The sequence below is a fragment of the Sus scrofa genome, chromosome 5 (assembly GCF_054392235.1).
Source record: "Sus scrofa isolate SSC_HxYL_T2T_F1_AM1 chromosome 5, Sscrofa_HxYL_maternal_Yorkshire_Landrace_v2.0, whole genome shotgun sequence".
In the NCBI taxonomy this organism is placed as follows: Eukaryota; Metazoa; Chordata; class Mammalia; order Artiodactyla; family Suidae; genus Sus; species Sus scrofa.
The window spans coordinates 100,338,868-100,362,639 of record NC_139387.1 but is presented as its reverse complement, the minus strand read 5'-3'; the positions used below and the strand labels follow the sequence as shown (position 1 = coordinate 100,362,639).

General features: G+C 43.6%; 1 long non-coding RNA gene across 1 annotated transcript; it reads right to left on the bottom strand.

Annotated features, from left to right (window-relative positions):
* Positions 1-9,739: 9,739 nt before the first annotated feature.
* On the bottom strand, positions 9,740-16,528 carry LOC106510436 (uncharacterized). Its single transcript, XR_001308912.3, has 3 exons — positions 13,505-16,528; positions 11,967-12,063; positions 9,740-10,863 (listed from the first exon to the last, which is right to left on the bottom strand). It is a non-coding gene; the product is annotated as an uncharacterized LOC106510436 (long non-coding RNA).
* Between the last annotated feature and the right edge of the window lie 7,244 nt (positions 16,529-23,772).

Below are 23,772 nucleotides of genomic sequence, written 5' to 3'. Positions count from 1 at the left end.
AATGTGTGGATGGTAAATACCCTTGAAAAGATGTTCAGCATCATTAGCTATGAAGGAAATGCAAATGAAAAACCACAACTACACATCTATTAAAATAGCTAATATAAAAATTACTAAGTACCAAGTGGCAGCAAGGATGCAGAGTAACTGGAAACCTCATAATTTGCTGGTGGGAATGTAAAATGGTACAAGCCCTCTGGAAAAAGTTTGGAAGGGTTTTTTTTAGCTATTATTATTACTATTATTTGCTTTTTAGGGCCAGGGGTCCAGTAGGAGCTACAGCTGCCAGCCTATACAGACGTTTTTACTGTACAGAAACTATTTATGAGTACTATATCCAATAATTCTATTTCTGAGTATTTACCACAGAGAAGTAAATCCATCTACAAAAACAAACAAACACACTTTGCACATAATTTTTTATATAGTGGCTCATAATCACCAAAAAACTGGAAACAGCTCAAATGTCCTTTAATTAGTGGACAAATTCTGGTACATCCGAATAATGGAATACTACGCAATGATGTGCTGAAACCAACTTTGAATCATTCAACACCTCAGATGAAGCTCAAAGGTATTAAGCAGAGTGAAAGGAACCAGTCTCAAAAGGTTAGCTACTCAGTGATTCCATTTATATGAAAATCTCGAAAGGACAAAGTCTTAGCGATGGACCACAGATTAGGGGTTGGGGAGAGAACGACCTGGCAGAGGGCTAACATGAGGACATTTGGGGTGAGACCCAGCTGGTCTGTATCCTGATCCTGGTGATGGTAACGTCAGTTTATATAGCGTTAAAACATATAGGGCTGTACTTAAAAAACGCCAGCGTCACTGTATGTTCATTTAAAAAACGAGACTGGAAAAAACACAGAAGTGTGCACAGCTTTATAAAACAGGCAGAAAATCATCCCTTTACTCGGTTTTCCCTTTCCATTCATCTGGGGTAGGAAACAGTTGGGGCAAAGTACTTTCAGATTTAATATTCTATGTGTTTGCTCATTCGCAATTTCCATCAAAGCATCCATGCAACCTGAGTCTCCGAGGGCAGATCTGGAACAGATAGCTGGGGGAAAGGACGGGCTATCGGAAAGTTAATGACTTGGCCTGATGCCACGTTTAAAGGAACAAGGAGGACATTCAAACCTTTAATGGAAGTATTCAGCCTGAGAGACAAGGAGACAGGCTTTCGCTTTAATCAGCTTTTCCTGCAACATGTTCCAAGCGTTCATGGGGTCAGCAAATGACCAACTTCAAGTTCTTACACTCACAAGGAGAAACCATTGCTTTTCTAGGATCCTCAGAACAAAGCTTTGTACATAACAGAACAGTGCCACCAGGCCCAAAGTAAGACGACAAGTTTGTTGATTATGTTTTAGACGGCAGCACCCTGAGAACTTAGCTGCCTTAGGCATAATTGCTCCCAGGACCCAGCACGTGACAGATGTTCCCTTGGTGTTTACTGGATTGAGTGGAAAATTAGAAAGTAGCTGTAACTTACTAGGATTATTTTAACCTCTAGTTCCAGACTAGGGTAGCAGTTACAGGCAAAATAAGAGTAAGATGCCTGGTAGGAAAGATGGTAGAACATTGATCAGCAACAGCAGGCATCATCTAGAAAAATCCACCCAGGTGAGTCGGGAGATAGGATCTTGACCCCAGCACTCCCAAAGCAGCCAGTCACAGGAATAGCACAGGCAGGGGGAGGTGGCCCCCTCCCTGAGCCACGTGGAACAGAAGGCAGTCTCATTTGAAAATACTAAGAGTGACCTGGGAACTGGCTTCAGCTTGGCCTGCTTAGTTTTCCAGTTACCTCGGGAAAAGTGAGGGCTCTTGCAGGGTCCTGGCTATTCCTTGTTCCCTACAGACCTGCTCCTGCCTTAGGCCCCTTGCACGAGCTGTACCTTAGGCTTCAGGATGCTCCATGATACACTTCTGGTCTGTGCTGAACTGCTGCCATCCCACCCTGTGGCCTGCCTTCTAGATTCCCCTTGTCCTGCTCTACTTTCCATAGCACAGATCCCTCTCCAACACTGGACATAATTAATTATTGATCGTGCGGATTTTCTCTCTCCCACAGTAAAACATAAACCCCAGGAATGGGAACACTGTTTTCTTCATTGATCCATCTTTAGCACCCGGAACAGAGTAGGCACAGAGCAGCTGGGTAAGAAATAGTTCTGAATGAATGAGCTAGTGGGTATCAGCTGCCTTCTGGCTTCATTTCCTTCCACTGCAACCTCAACTACTGCTAACGACCTGAATCACCCTCTCATCATTCATTCCTCCATTCGTTTGCTCAACAATTGTTTATGTGTCTCTTCTGTACCAGACATTGGAGATGGAGCACTGAACAAAAAGTCCCCGCCTCCTTCCTTGCCAGGAAGACAGGCACTAAGTACACAAATAAATTAAAATGTACTGTGTTCGGTGCTGTGGGAACCAGAATATGCCACCCCAAAATATGCCTTTTTTGCATAAGGATTATTTTGAGCGGATTATTTTAAGAAATAGCAGACACAGGTGGAGCTCTGAAATCAGAGTAGAAGTTACTCTTTTGTAAGGAAAATTTGCATTTATAAGAGAAATCTCCATTTGCAAGGGTGTCTCCCACTCTGTACCAAGGAGAAGACGACTCTAAATCATAGGAAACTCTCATCCACGGAGAAGGCACAGACTTAACTCCTTCTAACAAATCTTACTCTTATTTATTTCGCTTTTCCTGTTTCTCTTCCCATAACTTGCCTCCCCTACATGCTTCTTCCTTTATTGTAGCTGAAGATGGTGTTTAAACCCAAATTCTAAACCACCTCTTTGAGTCACTTTTCCCTGAGTTTCTCCCACATATGAGACATATATGTCAATAAACTTGTTTGTTTCTCTCTCTCTCTCTTTTTCTTTTTAGGGCCTCACCTACAGCATATGGAAGTTCCCAGGCTAGGGATCCAATCAGAACACAGCCACAGCAACACCAGATCCGAGCCACATCTGTGAGGTGCACCACAGGTCATGGCTATGCTGGATCCTTAACCCACCGACCAAGGCCAGAGACTGAACCCACATCCTCATGGATACTGGTTGGGTTCATCACCAATGAGCCACAATGGGAACGCCACGTTTCTCTCTCTCTCTTTTTAACATCAAGTTTTTGTTTTGTTTGTTTGTTTTGTTTTTCATTTTTGGCCGCCCCATGGCATATGGAGGTCCCAGGCCAGGAATCAGATCCAAGCTGCAGTCGCAACCTAAGCCACAGCTGTGGCAATGCTGGATCCTTAAGCCACTGTGCTGTGCCAGGGATCGAACCTGCATCCCAGTGCTCCCAAGAGGCTGCCAATCCTGTTGCACCACCGTGGGAACTCCTCGTTTTTCTCTTTTTAATTTGTCTTTTGTTACAAGTGCCCCACCTGAGAACCTAGAAGGGGAGGACTCCATGGGGTCTTCTTGAGCACAAAAGCTTTTCTGTGTCCCCCATTTTCCTATTTGCAGGAAGAAGACTTCAGCCTTCTATAGACTGTCCTGAATACCAAAGAGCAGATGCCACCTGTCCCTCAACAGGGACGTAAAGGAATGTAGGAACCAAAGAGGAACAATCAAGAAGCAATAGTGCAGGATCCTGGTTCTTCCTCAAGGCAGGTATATAACAAAATCTTTTAGTTCTTTGATCAGAACAAAAGCCTCACCCAGCGGGAAGATGGCAGCTTCAGGCTGAGCCCTGCCTTGACCACCAACCAAACAGAAGAAAGCCACACACCTGCAGCCTCACCTCCAAATTTGCCCGTAAAAACTTCTCGCTGAAATCCATCGGAGTGTTTGGGGGTTTCTGAGCATGAGCCACTCATTCTCCTTGCTTGTCCTGCAATAAACTTTTCTCTGCTCCAGCCTCTGCCATTATAGTTTGTTTGGCCTCCATGTCCGTCATGCACACAAATGCAAGCTGGGTAAGAGAAGGAGGATTTTTTCTCCTCCCACAGCGCTATTGTGCGCTGATGAAAGTATCAGGCAGGGTGAGGTAGAGCGTGCTGCTCTCAGGAAGGTGGCCAGAGAGGAGTCCCTGTAAGAGGTGACATTCGGGGAAGTGTCCGCACTGCGGGCCTGAGCCATGCAGCTATGGGGGAAAGGTGTTCCCAGCAAAAGAAAAGGCAAAGGCCCAGGAGCTGTGGCAACATGACTGGCGCGTTGCTGCCCTCAGCCTGCCAGCCATCACGGGTACCACCTGCCATCACCACACCTACCCCTGCCCACCTGGAGGAGCTCACAGCACTGGGCAGACAGTGGCACCACGGATTTACGGTTTCGGCTCCCAGATGGGTCCCTAGCACCAGTCCTCTTGTTCTTAGTTCTTTCTCATACGTGCCCACAGCAGCGCTTCCAAACATGTACACCTCTCTGAACCACAAATAAAGAGCAATGGCAACCAACCTTCATCCACTCTTGCTGGGGCACAGGCAACGTGTTAAGGTTGTTTTCCACACATTTATCTCATCTAGTCTTCAAACATATAGGTTAGGTACTGTTATTTCATAGATGAGAAAACGGAAGCTTAGCGACGTTAAACTTGACCAAGGACCTCGCTGGTAACTGGTGGAGCTGAGCGTCAATTCAGAGCCAGGACTGGACCGACCTCCTCCAAATTCCAACCTGGTCCCTGTGGGCAAACGACCGCATCTCCTCTCTGCAGGTATTCAGAAGGGCATAGAGGCAGATAAGCAATGACTGATACACGCTTACCCACAGAACTTCATCAAATCTAAGAGACTACTCATTTTAGGAAGCACCATTAGGAGTTCTCCTGGGATACAGTGGGTTCAGGATTGAGTGTTGTCACTGCAACAGCTTGAAGCGCTGCTGTGGCATGGGTTCGATCCTTGGGCTGGGAACTTCCACATGCCACTGGTGCAGCCAAAACAAACAAAAGAAGCACCATTATCTCATATAACACTAAAAAGAATATGCTGCAATTACATTATGAAACAATGTTCAGGCAATTCTTACATAAGAGAGGTTTTAAAAAATAGTCTTGAAAAATGGATGATTTTTAAGTATGGTGCCTCCATACCCACCAAAACCTCTTTCGTTCCTGTGTCAAAAGCTGAGTTATCCCTCCTCAAAACCAAAACCTTCTTCCTAGGTTCTTTTTTCTTTCTCCTCCTTGACCTTTTTCCATTGATTTTTTTCCCTTTCTCTCCAGTGTTTTCAAGTCCACCTTCCTCAGACTAAAAACATCTTCACGCCTCTTTCATCCTGAAAGTCATCAGCTTGACCCATGCAATGTCATCCTCTAGCCATTATTATTCCATTTTTCTCTTTCCCTTCTTATTTTTTTCTTCTTTCCTGTCTTCAATTTATGTTGAGACTCAAAAGTCTACCACAGAGACATCAGATACTTGGGTCCTAATTACAGAGCCTACTATTTGCTCACAATATCTTTGTTGTGAGCCTGTTATTGTGGTTGTTTTTGGCCTGGAAACCTTCCACTGGGAAGCTAATTTTCCCTCACACCAACACTTAGAAACCTCGTTCAGGAGACCTGACTCTCCCAATTCCTTCTTCTAGGAATAAGCACAGGAACCAGGCCCGGGCAGAACACTACATCAAGGTTGGCACTGGCCTTAGGTTGCACAAGGATGGGCATCTTACCTAAGCCAGGCCCGTCGGAATGCTGCCCTGAACTTTTCTCTTGTAGCTCTCACCAAAGATGTACCCTTTCTGTTGAGACTGTGCTTACACTGCTGGTGGCCACTTGGTCCACGCTGTGGAAATAGTCTGTCTAAGAGATGGAGAAAGACCTGGATCCCTGATATCATGACTTGACCTTGTTGATCCAAAGATGCCCTAATGCCAGTCTCCCCCTAGACTTCTCAGGTATAGGAGCTAATAGATTCCCTTTCTGTTCATGCTGTTTGATTTGGTTTTGTCCCTTGCCCTCAAAAGTGCTAATGCAGTCTTCTACGTTCTTTTATGTGCTGGGCAGTTGAGTGCAGCCACAAGAGGAGCTATGAGAGGCACAAAAAACCAAAGTTGATTATACGCACAGGTCTGGAGAAGGGAATCACCACTTGCCATAAAGGTCACAGGGGAAGCACCAGAATTTGGGTTTCATCTTTAAGCAGAGAACAGGAACAAGGGCAAAGCTGAGGCTAGAAACTTTTAGGAGTTTCTGTGCAAGAGACAGTACAAGGTAATACAGGGTAAACAGTCTAGGACTGCCTAATTTGAATCATTTTGGTAGGCTCTAAACTAAAAGGGTGTCTAGCTGTCTGACACCCTAGGATCTTAAGGCAGAGGGATAGAGTCTGCTGGGATGTGGGGCCTGATAGGGGAGGTATCATTCAGGATTGGTTAGTTTGCACATCAAAGGTGTGCTCCCAGCTAAGTCCTTGGTGATATCTTAAGTTTGCTAGCCTCAGGAAGAGCAGTCTCTCTCCAGACAGAAAGCCTTTAAAAACAAATTCAAAACATCATCCTAAACAGAAAGTAAAATATATACGATGCCTAAAGCTTTACAGTTTTCAAAGAGCTTTGACGTGCATTGTTTTACCTGAGCCTGTGGTTTGGGGGCATGGGGGGGCAGGATATGTTTGTCTTATACACAAGTCAATTTCTGGGATTTAGCATATACCAAGCACATGATAAGTACTCAAACATTTGTTGAATTAAGTGAGCGGCATGTGTGTTATTACTTGCCCCATTTAATAAAACAGGATACTGAGATCAGAGAGCTACTTAAGTCATAGCGTTGATTAGAAGGGACTAGGTTAGGAGTCCCTGCTGTGGCTCAGTGGGCTAAGGATCCAGCATTACTGCAGCTGCAGCCCAGATTCAGTCCCTGGCCTGGGAACTGCAGCAAAAAGAAGGAGAAGGGGAAGGAGAAGAGCAGGAGGAAAAAGAAGAAGAGGAGGAGGAGGAGACCAGGTTAGACTAGGGTAGGAGGCTACGGTAAAAACCTAAACTGGGAGTGGGTAGTGTAGGATGGACCTGGATCATAATACAGGTGACAAATCCATTGTAGTCTTCTCTCTGGAGTTCTGTATCATCTCTTAACTATCTGCCATCAACCTCTGCTCCGCTACAATCACTGCATCCCCTCAATAGCCACAGTGATTTTGTTGAGGTGTCAGATCAGATCCTATTTCTCTTCTAATTTTAAATCCTTCAGCAGATTCTCTTTACTTTCAGGGAAAGGAGTGCCAATCTTCAGCATAGCATACAAGGTCCTTACGATCTGGTTGGCCCCACCCATCCCTTAGCCTCATTCCCTCCCAGCCTTCTCTGTGCTCTCACTGCTCCAACCACAGTAGCCTTCTTCCGAGTCCAGAAAAATACAGTTTTCTTCCAACTCAAAGCCTTAGCCTGGAACACTCATCCTCCTCAGTCAATTCCTTCTTGACATTAAGTTTTCAGTTCCAACATCATTTCCTCCAGAACCTTCCAAGTTCTCCTTGCTCACTCTTATTCTACATCAGATCCTTTGCTATCCACTCATGTCCCTGTGTTTTGGTCGCATAGCCCCTATCAGTGTGTAATCATTATTGAGAATAGACCCCCCAAAAGATGACCAGCATAAGCTGTCAATCAATCAAAACTTAGAAATGTCTCAGAAAGGGGAAGGTGAGAGCTGATATTTATAGGGTTTTGAGGTCTAGACTCAAGTGGCTTTAAGGGGATCTGACAGAAATCAGCAAAGTTCTGTAATCAATAATTTGGCGTTGGGAATTTAGATAGAACTGGGGGTCTTGAAGCAACTCTTGGTAAGTAAACAATCATTTGGTGAGTAAGGAGTTTGCCTCTTAAGTGTTCTATTATCCTGAGAAATTGACTGTTTGAGCAGCTCAAGTTCAGACAAATTGATTTTTAGGAAATTGCTAACGTAAAGCAAACAATCAAGGTATTTACTGGAGCATCACCTTAGCTTCCAGGGTAAGAATTACTGGAACAAATAATGCAGTCATGTTGATGTAGGTGCAGTTACAGAATATGGATGCAAGCTGACTCAGTTCTCATAATATACCTGTGTATATGTCACCCTTTCCCCACTGGCACTTGGGGCAATTGTAACTTTACATCTAATTAAGGTCCATCTCCACCAGACTGTGTTCTCTGTGAGGGGCAGGGGCCATATCTGTTTTGCTTATCATTTTATTCCCAGTACTGGTCACGGCACCTGGAACATAAAAGGTGTTCAACTAATATCTGCAGAATGAATGAGACCTTTGACAAGAGTCTGCACAGGAGGATGGGGTAAAAAGTCAGAGATTCCTTTATCTTCAGCCCACTGTTTGGATGGTTCTAATACGGCCAAGGTGGGTGCTGGGGGAACGCACGCAGAAGGCAAAGAGGAGAAATTCCACTTTGGGAAACTGAGTTTCATTTCCAGCAACTCAGTTTCAATACACAGCTGGAATTCAGGGAAGATAAAAGTTAAGGCGATACAGGCAAATGTTATAAATCTTGTTTATTGAGGACGACTTAAAAAACAAAATAATGTGAAGCGGTCAGATGACTGGCATTGTTATAAATATGACAAAAATCCATTTAGATGGAAAGTCGTTCTCCGTCTGGCAAGGGCAAGACTAATTAAATGTATACTAGGTTGTAAAGATGATAATAAATACATACATAGCACCTTTTGTGTACCAGGCACTTTTCTAAGAGCTTAACCTTCATTAACTCATTAAATCTCATAATAACTCTATGAGGTAAGTGCTATAATCATCTCCATTTACAGATAAGAGACATAAAGAACTGAGAAAATTTCCAGGCAGCTATATGAAATAGGGCCAGCTACATTAACATAACTTTCTGTTCTGGAAAGTTCTTGCCCAAGAAGATCAAGCTGTGGAGTTCCCACTGTGGTACAATGAGTTAGGAATCTGACTGTAGTGGCTCAGGTCACTGTCGTGGTTGTAGTTCAATACCCCAACCAGCATAGTGGGTTAAAAGATCTGGTTTGTGGTAGCCACAGCCTACATGGCCCCTGTGGCTTGGATTCAATTCCCAGCTTGGGAACTTCCATATGTTGTGGCTGTGGCCATAATTTTTTTTTTAAAAAGGAAGATAAAGCTGCAAAATATTTGTCTCAAGAACATTCTGAAAATTCACTTATCTGAAGAATAGCTGGCTCAAATGGAAAAAAACAGATTGTTTATCAAAAGGTTGTTTACTCAACAGGAGTTACTTCAAAACCCAGACCTTGCTGAGTTCACCCAACTTAAACCAATGTATCATGCACTTGGCCCAGTCACAAGCAGGGACCCACACTGAAAATCTCACCTCAGCCTTTTAAATATCCATGTAACCCATCTATTCACAATAGCCAAGACATGGAAACAACTAAAATGTCCATTGGAAAAATGAATGGATTAAGAAGATGTGGTATATATACACATTGAATACTACACAGCCATAAAAAAGAACAAAATAATGCCATTTGCAGCAACATAGATGGAAGTAGAAACTCTCATACTAAGTGAAGTAAGTCAGAAAGTGAAAGACAAATACCATATGATATCACTTATATCTGGAATCTAATATATGGCACAAAGGAACCTTTCCACAGAAAAGAAACTCATAGACTTGGAGAACAGACTTATGCTTGCCAAGGGAGAGTGGAAGGGGGTGGGATGGACCAGGAATCTTGGGTTAATAGATGCAAACTCTTGTATTTGGAATGGATAAGCAATGAGATCCTGATATATAGCACAGGGAACTATATCTAGTCACTTATGATGGAACGTGATAGAGGATAATGTGAGAAAAAGAATGTGTATATATATATGTGTGTGTGTGACTGGGTCACTCTGCTGTACAGTAGAAATTGACAGAACAGTGTAAACCAACTATAATGGAAAAAATAAAGATCATTTAAAAAATAAATACGTACATAAATAACCACCCTTGAGGCCGCCTCTGAGACACACTAAGAATATGTCAAAATGGCATTCTCCTTCACTGCAATAAGTTGTAAACTTGGCTTTGCTTGACCCATAGGTTAATTTGGTGGTCTTTTCAGGGAACCAACAATTAATAGAACCACAAGGTTAATGCTTTGTGCCCAGTTCTTTACTAAGGCATTCACCAATTTTGTGCGGAGAGGAAGTAAGACCGGAATGTGTTGTCCAAATGGCAGTCCACCTCACTTGGGAAAGAAAGTTAAGTTTTAAGAAAATTAAGGGCAAAATTCTTTGTATCTGTTACAGAGCTCAGCCTTGCGTTAAAGTGAATTAGATGTAATCCTAGACTAACCGACAAAAGCAAGATGCTTTAGTGAATATCACCAAAAACACCATCAAAACCGGCCAAGTGAGAGGGAAGGTTAAAGGAAGGAAAGTCCCACGCATGGTCAGGCACAGAGATTAAAGGCATTATCTTGGGATTCAGAAATGAGCTTAAGTTCTGGTTTCACCATCTACCAGCAATCTGTCTTTGGATAATTAACTTCCCCGAACCTCAGGAGTGCAGGTAAAATATGAATAACGTTCATCCCTACATGATAGAGTTAATACGAGAACTGAATGGGACAGCGTATGCCAAGAGTTTACCATGGTGTAATCGGAGGTATTTATTGTTATTATTACCATTCACTGCAGGATTTTAGGGCTTGGGAAGAGGGAAGATAAAAATCAGTGGTATACTTGAAGGAAATTGGAGAATTCAAAGAGGAGAAACAAAATGACTTACAAGCTGGGAATTCAGGATTGGATTTTCCTGTGTAGTCTGGTATTTTTCCAGGAAGACTGGTTACCGAGGCCAGAGGGTTGCTCCCCAGCGAAACTCTTTCCATTCGATATGAAAGCACTGTTTCCCTCCCAAGAGGAGCGTTTAGGATGATAGCAGAAGCTTGACCTTCCAAGTTAAAGAACTGAGAACCTTGAGAGACAGAGATGGAATCTGTCAATGAGAGACACCAAAGCACTTTGGTGGGGAGACCTGCAAGGTGAGTGCTGTTGTTTTCTCCATGTTATCACTGGTAACGCAAAGCAACATGAGCTCACTGAGCCCAACGTTGTTCTTTTCGAAACTTGCTTATTCACCAACCAAGCAAGTCTTGCCCAGAAGTATGGAGAGGCGGTGTTGGGTAAGCCCAAGGCTTATGGCAGACACATCAGTTGTAGGTCTGGCCTCCAACGATGAATAATCTTGGAAAAGGAGACCATTTTCTCATTATTTGGAGATCTGTAGAGCCAGTGTTTATTTTGTATTTATCGTGTGCCTCTAGGGGCTGGGCTTTGCTTTTGCGTTACCTTATTTAATCCTTCTCACAAACCTGTCCAGGTTATTATCACTCCCAGCACTGAACTCCCATTAGATTTCCTTGTGTTTCCTTTTTAAGTACTCACAACTTTGTGAAAGAGTCCCAGCGTCAAGGAAATTCAATGTTTTGTAAGGAAAGGTGCGGGGTGGTGTTCCATGGACGGTGGGAACAGAAGAGATCGACAAAAACAATTTCAGAGTAGAAATAACAGGTTGGAAAGATGGCAGGTTGAAGAAGGGCTGGAGTTCCCATCGTGGCTCATTGGATGCAGGTTCGATCCCTGGCCTTGCTCAGTGGGTTAAGGGTCCGGCGTTGCGGTGAGCTGTGGTGTAGGTTGCAGATGTGGCTCGGATCTGGCCTGGCTGTGGCTGTGGTGTAGCCTAGTGGCTAGAGCTCCGATTTGACCCCTAGCCTGGGAACCTCCATATGCCACGGGTGTGGCCCTAAGAAACAAACAAAAAAGAAGAAGGGCTAATGACCTATGTTTTAACAAGGTGGCCTTAAATAGCAGCTTCACAGGAAGGGAAGGGTCTCTAAATATAAAGACAGAAGTCGCAAAGGTGACGTTGAGGTTATGAGACCGGAAAGGATGAACTATCTCCTAATCCTAAATGTCTCACTTAGAAAATTAAGAGGTTTTCCCAGGTCCCCAAGTAAATTCTGCAAATGAGGTTAAAAGGTGTGAGACGGAACGCTGCATGCGTGTTTTCAGACTCACCTTCATCTCCTCTTGTGTGACTTGATTTTAAGTTAACGTCTTCTCCAAAATGCAGTTCACGGGGGTTCTAATAGTTTTAATTTCTTCTCTCATCCCTCTGTAAGATATAGGAGAGTGATTCACTCCTGTGCGAGTTAACACCAACCCTTTCTCAGAAACAGTCACACAATCAAAGTTCTTCAAGAGTAACCTCAAGGCAACAGAGCTGTGCCAGGGTTGTGAGGGAGACGGAAATCCTTTCCCAAATGTTCTAACTTGTTGAATCGTGTTTTTCCAAGTTTCGAGCTTAAAGAATCCATTAAGCAATCTTAAAAGAACGAATGCTGGTCCAGAAAAAAAAAAAAAAAGAGAGAGAGAGAGAGATTTGCCAAACTCTTCAAACTCCCTTCAACAGCTTCGCAAACATTCCTGAACGTCATCTATGGGCAATGGTCTGTCCGAGTTTCCAGAGGGACAGAGATGAGTGAGCAGGAAGCTGGACAGAAATTACAACACAACGTAGGAAATGAATCAGCACCCAGCCTTACCAAGTTTACAGAATCAGAGACGGGAGAGACTGTTTGGTGGAAGACCTCAGGAAATAGATGGGAGGTGAATTTTGTCTTGGATGGATAAGTGGGGGTCAGAGGGCAAGGAGTGGGAGTTTGGAGTAAATAGAATGGTTAATAGCCTCTTTTTTTTTTTTTCTTTTTAAGGCTGTACCCATGGCATATGGAGGTTCCAGGCTAGGGGTTGAATCAGAGCTGCTGCTGCTGGCCTACGCCACGGCCACAGCCATGCAGGACCTGAGCTGCATCGGCGACCTATATCACAGCCTACAGCAATGCCAGATCCTTACCCCACTGAGAGAGGCCAGGGATTGAACCCACATCCTCATAGACACTATGTTGGGTTCTTAACCTAGGAGCCACAATGGGAGCTCCTTAATAGCCTATTTTGACTGAAGTGGGAACTACGGCTCTTAGGGCCTGGATGATGGGTGTGATGCCATAAACTTGTGGTTTGCTTTCTAAAGAGAGCCAGTAGGTACCATGTAGAGGTGTGATGTCCTCTGCTGACTAAGTGATGGGAACAGTATCAGTGCTAGAGGTATCCCTCTGCCCTACAGACACACCCTCTACCTTTTTTCTCTCCTCTCCTCCCTGGCAGGCGGGCCTGCAGAGGCTCAGGCACAAGGGTCTCCTTCCCAGTTCAGCCACAGAGTGACTTGCAAGAGATCCGAGGGCAGGAGGGGAGTGATGCGAGGGACCCTATTTTCCAGGCTCCCTCCTTGCAGAATCGTGTTAGCACAGCCCACAGAAGAACCTCATGGTTCCTCCGGGTTCTGATAACCATGCCTCCCCCTCTTCAGGTTGGGTCCAGGGGTGGGAGCATCCCAGTTTGAGTGCTACCTTATCCCTAACTTCTCCATCCCTCTCACCTTTGTAAATAGTCCTTTTCTTAGTCTTTCTTTGAGTTACTGGAAGATGAGCAAAGGCTGTGCTCCCTACCGAGACCTCCATAGACCTGAGGTACAGGGGCGCCAGGCGTTCACTCACCTTGGTTGCAGGAGGGGCACCAAGGGTCCATGCTCCTGCTCTGGGGTCCCACACTCCAGGCCAAAGGTTCCTCAAAGAATGTTTGGACACATCACCCACATTAGGCCCATCAGATGCTCTTCTGCCGGATGGTCTGCATGAAGAAATTCTCACACTGGGGCTGGAGGGAAGGCGAGCCCAGGGGTCACGCTGTGCCATTTTCACTATCAAGGGGTCCATAGAGAAATTCACTTACCGAGGTTGCCTGAGTTCTGAATGGTTTTCAGGTCCAGCTTCCAGCACCTCCTAAGGGTCAGGTATATTCTGGTCCTCAGGCCTCGCGAGACAACACTATTTTCTTACACTAAACAGTGCACCAACCACATTCCACCTTCCACACACACACAAGCACATCATTTTTGGTCAGTTTAAGTGCATTTGAGTTACTTTCTGTTTGCAGACAGGGGTTTAATAGAAGAGCCAAGACATACTTAGGGAGCACGTAGTGTGGGCCAGCTTCACAAGACTTATCTTGTTGAATCCTCTCAGCTCCTTGGGAAGTGATTTTCTTGGGACTCAGCTCTTTCTTGGGTTAAAAGTTTCCTCCAATAACTCTGCCTAAGTACCCCACAATTTGTGCTGGGTATCCCCCCAAGGGGAGCCTCGTTAAAGGGGCTCTAGTCACCAGTTTCCAACAGGGGAGGTGTTTCCACCCTTATACCATCAAGAAGCAATTCTTGAACACTGGCTGGGGGCTTGCAGTTCAGCTCAATTCAGACACTCTCTACCCTGAGGTAGCGTCAGATGCCACAGGTAAACGGCTCATACACCCTGGCTGATACCTGTCCTTCTGACGGACTGGGCATAAATCAGAGGTTCCCATGACCCCGTCCTTGGGCCTGATTCAGTTGGAGGGGCTCACACAACTCAGGAAATCCATGGACTCACCAGCTGATCAATGGATGATGAAGGGCACAGCTCGGGAACAGCCAGGTGGAAGAGATGCATAGGACGAGGGAAAAGGAACTGCTTGGAGCACCCACGTTCTCTCCAAGCACACCCTCCTCCCCCCATCCCTATGTGTTCATCAACCCAGGCGCTCCCTGGACCCCATCTTTTACAGGTTTTATGGAGGCTTTGTTACATAGTCATGACGGATGACGGCATTAGCCATTGGTGGCTGAGCTCAGTCTCCAGGTCCTGCCCTCTCCCTTGGTTCCCTTGGCAGCCAGCCTCCAGGCTCAGCACTCACAAAAGGCACCTCATTAACACAAACTCGGGTGCTGTGGAAAGGGGCTTGTTATGAATAAACAGGCATCCACTTCACACTTATGATTAGGAAGCAATTTTAGGAACTGATGACATAAGACCAATGTTGGTGACCAAAGATGCTCCCATGGCTCTTAATGACCAGGAAGTCCCAAGGGTTTTGACAAACATGAGCCAGGAACCTTGGACAAAGCCCAAAACATACACGAACAATCCATTTTAGTCATCTGAATGGCCAAAGATCTATTTCTTATAAGTCACAATTTCTCACTCACGGTTTCTTACAAACCAGTCTGTCAGCCTCCGTCACCACACAGTCTGTTCTGTTCTTTTTCTTCACACATGGACGTCACTGCGAAATGACAGTATCTACATCCAAGATCCCAGCTGCAGATGCCACCAAATGTTCTGGTCTTTAAGCTGCTCAAACATCACGGAATTTGATGAAGAGATAGGGAGAATGTCTTCTCCCCTTTAGGTCAGCTCATGCCTTTAGCAGCTCTTCAGGGGGCCAGAAGCTCATCACATCTCCTGGGGAGGTCTGCGAGCTAAGGGGAGAGCTTCCCAGCAGTGCCCCCTGTGCAGCGGCAAACTGCAAAGTGAACAGGGGATATGGATCCCCTTGGCCTTTAGGGCAGCCTGGTGGGGACTGAGTGACCAGAGCCCTAACGCCATCATCTCACCTTGAGCAGCCTTCTCTTCCATCAACCCCAGAGTGGCCTACAGATGCTGTCATTTTCTGTAACTACTATGACATGAATCTAGCCATTCACATACACCCAACCACACAAAGCTGTGCCAACCACAAAAGGGAGATAAATCCAATCTGGACCAGCTCAACAACAGATACGGTGCCATTACTTGCCTGCTTGCCTTTTCTGTTTTCTGGTTTCTCTTCTTTATTAGAAAACAAAACCTGCAGGTAGCGGTGTGTGTGTGTGTGTGTGTGTGTGCATGCATGTGTGCATGTATGTATGTATTATTAGGGAATAAGACAGATATTTTCTTTTCTTTTTATTGGGGGGGGGCTGCACCTGTAGCATATGGAGGTTCCCAGGCTAGGGGTCTAATTGGAGCTGCAGCTGCCAGCCTACACCACAGCCACAGCAACGCCAGATCTGAATTGCACCTGCAACCTACACCGTAGCTCATGGCAACACCAGATCCTTAATCCACTGAGCGAGGCCAGGGACTGGACTCGCCTTCTCATGGATACTAGTCGGGTTGGTTACTGCTGAGCCACAACGGGAACTCCCAGATATTGCCTATACAGATCTTTTTTGACTTACAGTGGGTTTATGTCCTGATAAACCCATCGCAAGTTCAAAATACTGTAAGCAAAAATCCATTTAAGACACCTAGCATACCAAACATCATAGCTTAGCCTAACCTACGTTAAACGTGCCCAGAGTACTTCCATCAGCATGCAGTTGGGCAAGATCATCCAACACAAAGCCTAGTTTGTAATAAAGTGTTTCACAGCTTATGTAACTTATTGAACGCAGTACCGGAAGTGAAAATAATGGTTGTGAGTGCAGCTCCTGATCATGAGGCTGCCTGGGAGCTGAGCTCGCTGCCCGGTATTTTGAGAGAGAGATGGTCCTATCACACATCAAGAGCCGGGAAAAGATCAAAATTCAAAGTTCAAAGTACAGTTTCTACAGAATATGTATTGCTCTCACACTATCATGAAGTCTGAAAACCATGAGTCAAACCATCCAAGGTCAAGGACCATTTGAACTCTCCCTAGCCAGGCCCAAACGCCCTATTATAACCATCCCACTTCGACTGCTAAGGATGCAGCCTTGCTGAGTCAGGTCACCCACCTGAGGTCACACACTCAGTGACACCACTGGGATTCTAATCCAGCTCTGTGTGGCTCCAGAGACATGGGCCAGATTCCTCATGATTGCCACATGCCTTCTTCCTGATGTTCCGCTGACGAGGAGGAGACCTTTAAATCTCCATTTAGAGTCCAAGCTCTGTGGCAGCCATGGAAGTGCCCTTCTCAGAACTCCCTTCAAGGGAGAACCTCACAAGGAGTCAGGTGACCACGTCCAGCTGCAACAACTTTGGTGTGTGGCGCAGTGTGTGAGGCCCAGACACACTCTCTCCGGGGAGCTGTAGCCCGTGGCTGAGTGGGGCAGTGTTCCTAGGGCCTGGCCCCTTTGCTAAACTTGGGGCTCCTGTACAGGAAATCAATAAGCTGGAGCACTAGCCCCTGGGCTGGCCAGGATGGCCTCAGAGCTGCCCTGTGGTCTAAAGGCTCACCTTGGAATTCCCTCATGGTGCAGAGCGTTAAGGATCTGGCAATGTCACTGCTGTGGCTCGAGGTGCTGCTGTGGCATGGGTTTGATCCCTGGCCTGGGAACTTGCACGTGCTGTGGGCAGGGCCCAAAAATAATAATAATGAAGGTTTACCTTGCTGGCTCCTGCTTGCTCATCTCTTTACCATGGCAGGCATTACCCTCAGTAGCTCTCCTGCACTCCTAAATTTGTCTCCATGTTTTTTTCCTTGACACAAGCTCCCTGGGAGACAAGCCTTCCCATGTGATTCTGTTGAATCCTCCATCAGCTCCTAGTACAAGGCTTTACACATAATGAGTTTCTTGCCTTTTTTTTTTTTTTTTTTTGAACTAACAAGCAGGTTTACATGGTGGCAATCCATGTAAAAGTCTTTTTTTTTACAGTACTCAAGATGTTTTATTAGGAATAGATAAATAAATTGACATAACAAAGGGGAGAGTCTAAATATAAATCTGCACATATCTGGGCAATTGATATTTTAGAAAGACTAGACATCAGGGTCATTTTGGCGATTCAGTAGGAAAACATGGTTTCTTCAAAAATGGTACTGGAATAATAGTATACAAATTTTGTTTTTTTAAATTTTTTATCATTATTTCCCCAACATAATTTTTTCTGCTGTACAGCATGGTGACCCAGTTACACATACATGTATATATTCTTTTTCTCACATTATCATGCTCCATCATAAGTGACTAGACATAGTTCCCAGTGGTACACAGCAGGATCTCATTGCTAATCCATTCCAAAGCAATAGTTTGCATCTATTAACCTCAAATTCCCAATCCATCCCACTCCCTCCTCCCTCCCCCTTGGCAACCACAAGTCTATTCTCCAAGTCCATGATTTTCTTTTCCGTGGAAATGTTCATTTGTGCTGTATATTAGATTCCAGATATAAGTGATATCATATGGTATTTGTCTTTCTCTTTCTGACCTACTTCATTCAATATGAGAGTCTTTAGTTCCATCCATGTTGCTGCAAATGGCATTATTTTGTTCTTTTTTATGGCTGAGTAGTAGTCCATTGTGTATATATACCACATCTTCCTAATCCAATCATCAATGTCTTCTTATACCAATTCTGGGGAAGCTCTGAACCCAATGACCCAAAGTGATACAGGTCAAGGATGGCTTTAGAGCATCAGATTCACCCACAGATTTTGTTTAAATGAGAATTCATAGGTCTCTTGCTTAAAGATCATAATTCAGAGCCAGAGAGTAGGGCTAGGACACCTCATTTCTGTGAGGATCCCCCGTGGACTCTGAGCCAGCGGTCCTCAGACCACACTTGAGAAGCATGGATTTTGAGAATGTCCACAGGGTTCCACACTTTTGCTCTTTCCCCATCACTACCACACTCAGTGGTATGAATGTCCCTATGAATTTGAGAAAATCTTGGTATATTCCAGGATGAGGATTTTTCTAATTCCTAGATATGTTCCAATCTGCATTTAAAAATGAAGAGATCTCCAAGAATGGAGTGTAAAGATTTCCTTAAACCTGGAAGAGAAATAAATTGGTATCTCCAGCTGACATTTGTCTGTGGACCAGGATTATGAAAGGTAAACAGCCTCATATTACCATGTGGATTGCTGACACATGAGTCATTATAGATGTAATAGTCCAGTTTACTCCAACTCTGTGCCCTTTTGTCTAAGTAGAATGTCTCCATTCATCCCTCTTCCCTCCTTTTATGGGAAATCTCACTGACTCCTTTAAGTGCACAACTCCTTCTAAGATCTCATTGCTCCAGGTAATTTTTTTTCAATGAAATACATTGTATTTAAATTGCTTACTTTATGTATCCTTTTCATTTGCTCACCTGAAACTTCTTTAGGAGTGAAGTTCATTTCTTTTTATTTTTTCATTCCAATGCCTACTGCAGACTAGAATATGGTAGAAGCTCAATTAAAGGGATAGATGGATAGATGGATGGATGGATGGATGGATGGATGGATGGATGGATGGATGGGTGGAGGGATGGATAGATGGATGGATGGATGGATGGATGGATGGATGGATGGATGGATGGATGGATGGATGGAAAGAAGGATGGGAAGATGGTAGAAGGGATAAACTGCAAGTGACCAGATACCTCCTGGGGGCTGCTTCATTTTACCATATTTCTCATATTCACATCCAGCTTTCTTTTGATTTCTTTTTGCATGGGATATTTTCTTCCATCCTCTCACTTTCAATTTGTATGTGTCCCTAGAACTGAAGTGGATGTCTTGAAGATAGTGCATATATATATATATATATATATATATATATATATATATATATATGGGTCTTGTTTTTGTATCCATTCAGCCAGTCTCTGTCTTTTTGTTGGGGCATTTAGTCCATTTATATTTAAGGCAATTATTGATATGTATGTTCTTATTGCCATTTTATTAACTGTTTTGAATTTGTTTTTGTTGATCTTTTTTTTCATTTCTCTTGTGACTCAATGATTATCTTTGGTGTTGTATTTGGATTGCTTTTTCCTATTTGTATGTGTATCTACTGTAGATTTTTGGTTTGCAGTTACCATGACGTTTCGATATAGAAGTGTGTGTGTGTGTGTGTGTGTGTGTGTGTATAGGAGTGTGTATATATATATATATGTTTTAAGTTGTTTATCTCTTAATTGCAAGTGCATTTACAGTGTCCTGAATTTGTGCCCTTCTCTTCTTATGAATTCTGGTTTTAATAGCATATTTGTGTGTGGATGATTTCCTACTTTTACAGTATGTATGCCTTTATTGGTGAGCCTTATCACTTGCAATAGATTTGATTTTAGTTGTGGCCTTTTCTTTTCCATCTGAAGAAGTTCCTTTAGTATTTCCTGTAAAGATGGTTTAGGGGTGCTGAATTCTCTTAGCTTTTGCTTGTCTGTAAAGCTTTTGATTTCTCCTTCAAGTCTGAATGAGAGCCTTGCTGGGTAGAGTCATCTTGGTTGGAGCTTTTTTGCTTTCATCACTTTAAGTATATTGTGCTACTCCCTTCTGGCCTGCAGAGTTTCTGGTGAAAAATCTGCTGACAATCTCATCAGGTTTCCCTGGTATGTTATTGGTTTCTTTTCCCTAACTGCTTTCAATATTTTCTCTTTCTCATTAATTTTGGTCAGTTTGATTAATATGTGTTTCAGGGTGTTTCTCCTTGGGTTTATTTTATATGGTACTCATTGTGCTTCCTGGATTTGAGTGAGTGGTTCCTTTCCATGTTAGGGAAGTTTTAAGCCATTATCTCTTCAAATATTTTCTCTGGACCTTTTTTCTGTTCCTTTCTCTCTTCTCCTCCTGGCACCCCTATAATACAGATGTTCATGTGTTTAATGTCCCAGGGATCTCTTAGACTGTCTTCATTTCTTTTCAATCTTTTTTTTCTTTTCTGTTCCACATCAATTATTTCCACTAGTCTGTCCTCCACCTAGCTTATTTGTTCTTCTGCCTCTTGTATTCTGCTCTTGGTTGCTTCTAGCGATTTTTTTTAATTTCAGTTATTGTATTTTGCATCTCTGCTTGCTTAGTCCTTAAATATTCTATTTATTTGCTCATTGTTTCTTGTAATTTATCAATCTTTGCCTCTAGTTTATTTCCAAGGCCTTGAATTATCTTTACTATCATCAGTCTAAAGTCTTCTTCATGGAGGTTGGTAGTATCCAGATCACTTAGATATTTTTCTGTGTTTTTTTTCCCCTTATTCCCTTATCTGAGTCATAACTCTCTGCAGTTTCATTTTGTATAGATTTCTGGGTGTGGTCTCCCTTAGCAGGCAATAGGGTTATGTCCTCTCTTGCTTCTGATGTCTTTTCCCACTTGTGACCGAAATTCATATTCATATCCAATATCACATTAACTTAAAAATAAATGGTTATGTCACAGAAATACATATATTTATCTTTTTGTGCTTTCAATGGATTTAAATCTAAGTGAGTTAATATTTATGAGAACTTTTTTAAAAAAGAAAAGAAAATTTCCTAATCAAGATGAAAATTTATATTGTAGGAGGCAGTGTGATACAGAAGGCTTTGGAATCAATTACTCTGAGGTTAAACATCCCACTTTGTTAACTTACCCATTATGTAGCTTCAGTAACCTCATATGTAAAATGGGATCCATAATATTTATGTCATAACAGTTACATAAACCCTAGCCAAGTCCTGGACACATAGCAAAGGCTCAACAAATATTAATTACCTTCTTCTTTGGCCAAAACTTAATAGAATCCTTGTACTTGGAGATCAAACCCATGTCGTCACTTTTTTTTAAATGTCTAAATGCATATACATAGATTATATGTTCAGTAAGTACATGTTAGATGAATGAGAAAATTGTTGCATTGCTTCTGGCTTATTTCAAATTCTAATTTTAGTTCATTTCAGTGTTAAGAAATGGATTTAAAAGCATAGTGACATGACTCAAAAGATTACGATTTTCTATCCAGAAATCTAGATTTAAATCTTCAGTGGTTGACTTTTGAGAAGAGTGCAAATGTTGGCATTATCTTCTTTATTAGCAATTTGTAAAGAACTGGGATCTCACACAGCTGCGTGCAGCTCAAAGATGTACCAAGCAAAGAATAAATTTCCTGCCCACGCAAACTCTAGGCAAAAACCCACAAGCTGTCTTCTATTATTCTGACAGCCTGAGCAAGGTTTCTCCTTTTTCTCATAAAGAAACTTGACACAATTGTAAGAATTTTCCGCTATGTAGAATTTTTACCTTATGAAATTGTTAAAGCTGATGATATATTTGTTTTAAGAGAGACCAAAGACGCGGAGTTACAGATACTTACAGATCTCATGCCAGCAATTTAGAAAAATGAAAATTCCTCTTTTTAAATTTCTTTATTTTTATTTTTTTTAGAGCCACAGGTGCAGCATATGGAAGTTCCCAGGCAAGGGGTCAAACTGGAGCTACAGCTGCCAGCCTACACCTGAGCCACAGCAATGCCAGATCTGAGCCATGTCTGTGACCTACACCACAGCTCAAGGCAATGCATGATCCTTAGCCCACTTAGAGGGGCCAGGGATGGAACCTGCATCCTCATGGATACTAGTCAGGTTTGTTTCTGCTGAACCATGATGGAAACTCCTAAAAGTTTCTCTTTTAAGCCTCAAGGTGACTAGTGGCATGATCTGGACTGGGTCTGCTCATGTCCCCTTGCCAAATTATATTCCCGAAGATACCAGTCATTCGTGCTCACGATTGCTGTGTACTCAAACTTGTGGCCCAGGTCAAAGTGGGTCAGGCCTTATTGAAACTGTGCTGGAGCCCACTTCTTATTTAAAATGAACAGCAAAGGGAAGAGGGGATTCAACAGAGGTTCTGCTTACAGGTCCATTTACTGGAATCCCTAAGTACAAAGCAGAGACAGGGCCACACACACATCTCCAGGGACATAGTTTTCCCCTAAATGTTTGTAAAGAGTGAGGAGTTTTAGTGTGTGATATACAATCACCCACATATGCCAGGATCCTACCTTCGCAATACTGTCTCAGAGCTTGTTCTTCAGGACTCTGTGGACAGAAAGAAAAACAGCAGAATGGGAATTAAGTACTACTTGATTCATAGATGCTCAACCACTCATGATTTTCTGAAGCCAAGGCTGTATAGTAATACCCACCTTAGGCATAAGGTTAAGGCTTAAAGCAGATCCCCCATCTCTTCCTGGAAGCACACATGTAGGCGTGCCTGTAAAAGGGGTCAGGTCCCCCCAGATTTTCTGAGTCTCTTTGCTTCCCATACCACATGGAGTAGGAGAAAGCACAGGGCCTAGCCAGCCTGGGAAGGAGGAGGATGTTACCTGCAGCAAACCACCCCAAACTTAGTGGCTGAAACAGTAAGAGTCTCTCATGACCATGGTCTCTCATGGTTCCGAGGGCTGACGCCACTCAGCCAGGGGGTCTCCTGCAGCATCGCCTGCGCGCATGCAGGAAGGTGGTGGCTGGGGCTGGCATCGCCTCAGAGGCTTCTGCACACCTGTGCCTGGTGGCTGATGTTGACCATCATTTGAAACTGTCCTTGCAGCTGCCAGCTGGAACATCGGCACCAGGGCCCTCCATGTACACGGGACATCCTTAGAGCTGACATTTGGGGTCAAGAACCAGTGTTGGTGGTAGGGGGAGAAAGGAGGGGGGGAGGGAAGAAGGGAGGGAGGGAGGGAGGTAGAGACTTGGATGAAGCCGGATCGCCTCTGTTTTTCAATAAAATGTATTTTGGAATAATTTGAGATTTACAGGAAAGTTGCAAAGTACAGAGTTTCTGTACATCCCTCACCCAGTTTCAGCTTCCCCTAACGTCAGCATCTTCCTTATTGTGGTACATTTGTCACACTTAAGAAACTAACATGGGTTCACAATTAGTCATTAAACTCTAGATTTTCAGATTTACTGGTTTTTTCGTTAAAGTCTTTTTTTGTTTGTTTGTTTGTTCCAGGATCCAAGGCAGGACCCCACTTTGCATTTGTGTTCATGTCTCCTCAGTCTCTTCAGGTCTGACACCTGATCCTTAACCCACTGAGCGAGGCCAAGGATCTAACCTGCATCCTCACAGAGGCAATGTGGGGTCCTTTACCTGCTGAACCACAATGGGAACTCCAGGTCTGTGACAGTTTTGAGGGGTACTGCTCCGTCACTTTGTAGAATTCCCCTCCAACTCTAGTCCTCTGATGTTTTTCTCATTATGGGTTTTTGGAAAGAATATCACAAAGGTAAAACCCTTT